This window comes from Pongo pygmaeus, chromosome 4 (genome assembly GCF_028885625.2).
Source record: "Pongo pygmaeus isolate AG05252 chromosome 4, NHGRI_mPonPyg2-v2.0_pri, whole genome shotgun sequence".
Lineage (NCBI taxonomy): Eukaryota > Metazoa > Chordata > Mammalia > Primates > Hominidae > Pongo > Pongo pygmaeus.
In genome coordinates this window covers 8,545,125-8,549,816 of record NC_072377.2, presented here as the reverse complement: position 1 = coordinate 8,549,816, position 4,692 = coordinate 8,545,125, and positions in this window count along the sequence as shown.

Here is a 4,692-nt window from a genome sequence, read left to right as displayed (position 1 = left end):
CTCACAGCCTTATTCTGCCAACTCTGGGGCTCTGGATCAGCCTCTCTACCTCCCCATACCACAGATTCCTCACCTTCAATTGGGACCCCTTCAGAAAGTTATTGTGAGATTGCAGAAAATAATTCCTTAGAAGCTCATAGCATAGGGCCAATTGTCAAGTAATGTGAGTCATGATAGTTATTGCCAAGTCATTGTATGCACACAACACAACTTAGTGAAAAGAAAGAGCAAGAGGACTCCCTGCCTGACTTCAAGTCTAAGCTTTTACAACTTCTCAAATACCCCTTCTCTGTCTCTGAAGCAGAGGAATGTGGTCATGAATACCCCTGATAATAATTATGTTACCTTCAGGCTGTACATATGGAAACTTTCATGCCAGATGTAGTCCATGACCTTAAAGGCAGAAAGAAAGGACTCGGTGTGCTTTCAGAATGGGCTACAAGCTTGTGTGTCTGCTAGCTCATGATGTCTCCAGAAGCCAGAATGAATCTTTGATTGACTCTTATAATAGATGGAGCCAAGACAATTTGTTGTGGGGGAGGAGACTAGCCCTATGGTTTAAAGGTGGGGGGTAATTTATACCAAAAAGAACCTACAAATCCACCAGGCACAGTTGCTCACACCTGTAATCCTAACACTTTGGGAGGCTGAGGCAGGTAGATCACTGGAGCTCAGGAGTAGGAACTGGACAACACAGCAAAACCCTGTCTCTATAAAAAATACAAAAAAAAAATTTCAGATGTGGTGGTGTTCGCCTGTAGTCCAAGCTACTTGGGAGGCTGAGGTGAGAAGAACCCTTGAGCCCAGGAGGTAGAGACTGCAGTGAGCCAAGATCACGTCACTTTACTCTAGCCTGGGTGACAAAGTGAGACCCTATCTCAAAAAAAAAAAAAAAAAACCTACAAATCATGAAAGAGTATGTTGGTTTGAGTCATTTTACAGTAGAGTAAGTATTGCTTTCTATTTCTCTTCAGGATTTCAATAGGTTATAACTACCATATTTGATAAGTATTCAGTTATTTTCAGAAAACTGGAAGTTACCTTCTACTTTGTATGATAACCATAAGTGTATATTCTCACTGTATGTAAATGAAACTACCTTGCAAAAATTATAACAGTAAGAAAATTATGACAGTGAACGATATGACCTAACTGACTCCATTTTGCCTTTAACCTCCAAACTGCCCTAATTTTTTTCCTGGACGTAGGCCGAACTAACAGTAGGAGGGATTTAGTTTATAGTTTAAACAAAGATGATAACATCTCCTCCATAAAACCGATCCCCTCCTTGCCTAGGAACCAGACTGCCTTTGTGAAACTAACATATTATCCAAAAGATTAAAAATTATGGCTCAGGAGTCATGCAGTCACAGGCCACAAGATCTCTAACCCCCCCAATTGCTCCTGTTGATAACATTACTGTCATAAAACCTAAGATTGGTGTTTGAGATATTTTTCAGGCCCTGCATTCCAATAGATCAGTTGGTGCCACTTAGATTAGTAAACTGGCTCATCTGGTCTTATGGCTTCTACCCAGGAACTGACTCAGTGCAAGAAAACAGCCTTGACTCTCTGTGATTTGTATCCCTAACCCAACCAATCAGCATTCCCTCTTACCAAGCCTGCTGAATGCCAAACTATCTTTAAAAAACTACAGCCTCCAAATTTTGGGGGAGGATGATTTGAGCATTAATAAAGCTCAAGTCTCCTGCTTAGCTGAGTCTACATGTATTAAACTCTTTTCTCTATTGCAATTCCCCTGTCTTGATAAATTGGCTTTATTTAGGCAGCAGGCAAAATGAACCCATTGGGCAGTTACATGTCATTTTACATGTAACTATTGTCCTTATCTTTCTTTTATAAATGAACATGAGGAATAATTGTGTGAATTGTGTGTGTGGACATAGGAAATGAGGGGAATAATACTGCTGATATGGGGAAAACATAATTAAAAGCAAAATTTTCTTCCCATCCAGAAAAAACTCTCCACAAATGTAGCAGAGAAAGAAAATGGCTTATTACTGAATGAGCATTAAACCAGAATGTGATGCATATCATAGGTAGTCTACTGAGAGATTGCAAAGACAAAGAAATCTTACCATTTTATATAGTTAAAGAGACATATTTTACATTACAAACATGTTTTCAAGATAAACAATAACTAGTCCTCAAGAAAGAGGACTTGACACTAACATTTGTTACACATAATTTATCCTAGATTCACCTGGTAATTGTGGTCACCATCTGTCTTAGCTAATTGGCTTTATTCAAAGGAAAAATAAACTATTCATATATTTATGACAGGAAGTAGTTATACAACTGGGAGCCAGGTGTCCACAGAAGTTAGGCTCCTACCCTCCCACAGATAATTGGAGATAAGAGTGTTATCTTTGATAATTATATTTCAAAGGGATGGCTCCCAGTTTTTTGAGAGAGATGTTACTGGAATATAAAACTGGCAAAAAGATGTATTTAGCTTGTAAAAAATTTACATGCATTTCAAAGAGACCGAGAAGGAACCTATAATCTTGAGTTTTCTGAAATGAATGCTCTAAGAAGTAGAAGAAGGAGCTGTCTCTCCCTTTATTTTTTATATGGTGAATTAATTAACCCTCTTATGTTTAATTTGCATTTGCTCTTACCTTTAGTGGTCGGGACAACAAAAGACAATGTAGAGTACTGAATTCAATTAAGTTCAATAAAGATATTTAAAAGTTAAATTGGAACTTAACCCTTTATTTATGTAATATAAAAGAAATCAAAATACTGTACTGCAAAATATACTTTGTAGACATATTTTGAGATGAATGTTCAGAGAACCAGCAAACAGAAGTGGCCTTGCAAAGCTGTCTTTGGTGGCGGAGATTTGGTTCTGTGCAGAATCTGCAGTGATGCAGCCAGGCCTTTTCTTGTCTGGATTTAGGGAAGGTTAACTGACAGTCTGACCCCTAGAAAGGTCTAAAAGACACACTTACCATCTATTTGGTCTAACAGCTGCTACCTGTGAGGTTTCATCTGCATAGAAAGACCACCTTGGCCAGCCACGCTTCCTCTTCTCCCTCTCCCAGAATCTGTTTACCACGATAACCTGTTTTGCCATGATCCAAGCTCCCATTCTTTCTTCCTCATGTGCACATTAATAAATCTGTATGTCATATTAATCTCCTTTTGGGAGTTGATTTTTCAAGCAAACCTTCAGAAGGCAGAGAAGCTTTCCCTTGGCCCATGTGGATATATTTAAGATCAATCATTTGCTCCTGTAAGGGTTTTAAAAATAAACAGCATAAAGTTCACTTGGTACAGGAGTCAAAAAATAATTATAATTATAATGGAAATTCAAGTGTAGAGTAGAATTTGAACAGGTGCAAGCCATTTTTGTGGGGACCATCCTTGAAATCAGACAGTAGCAGTACTTAATCAATGAGATATACTGCAAAAATCATTCTTAAACATTCATAAGCAATACCTCTGTTAAATAGGCACAAAAACATCTGGAACTAAAACTCTAAATCATAAAGCCAAATTCTATGCAAAATTTCCAAGTTCGGGCAATGCATAAAAATTTTCTAAACAACAGTTTATTTAATTTTCTAAACAACAGAGAATTTAGAAAGGCAAATGCTGACTCTTCAGCTTTTACTGTGAATACCGATTTGCTCCTGGCCCTTTGAAATGTGTCACTAGAGTTATGATTAATTATTTAGAAGCCCAAAATGCCCTTTACCTGTTATCCTTATGAAATGGAAATTACGAAGTCAGAAAAAATAAGATAGTGATTAAAGATAAAGCGAAAAACAATGGTTAGTGTTATTAGTAATACCTTCAAAGTTAGAAAATCCAGGATGGGAGACTTTCTTAAAATTGAACATTCTCTATGCTGATACTTATGAAACATTTTTTTTTCTTCATGTGAAGAAATAATTTTTTAATCAATAGTACTTGCATGAAAGCAGCTTTGAGTTTTCAGAAGAGAACGGAACTACTTCAAAGCAGGGCCTGCTGCTCAGAATACAATATTGTCTCATTAACATAAGGGTCCCCAACTGAGCAGCGGCATTAGCCAAGGTCAAAAAAGAAGGGTGAGCATTCATCACATTTTTTGATACTGAAATCTCATATTTAAGTCACTCTCTTAACAATCTTAACCTGAAATATAAACTCATGATCATCTATTCTTCAACAGCCAAATAACGATCCTCTTAACTTTATCTTACCTGAGCCTGAACAAAATGTCAAAATTTTGTTTCTTCCGGAGAGTGATGAGGGCTTTCAGAAATCAGTGGGAGGTACTGAGGTTGCAGAGGGTCTGGGTGGAAACGACAGAGTGAAACTTTTTTTGCTGTAATAACGTTCTCTTTGGTTGTTGTTGCTGTTTATACCAAATCTTAATATAAGTAGTTAAGAAATTGTCATGAAATACAGAGTTGACCCTTGAGCAATGCTGGGGTGAGAGACACCGGGCCCTCTTGCGGTCAAAAAGCCACATATAACTTTTGATTCCCCAGTAACTTACCTACTAGTAGCCTACGGTTGACCCAAAGCCTTACTGATAACATAAACAGTTGATTAACACATATTTTATGTTATATATATTATATAATGTATTCTTACAATAAAGTAAGCTACAGAAAAGAAAATCTTGTTACGAAAATAGTAAGTTAAAAAATACATTTATTATTCATTAAGTGGAAG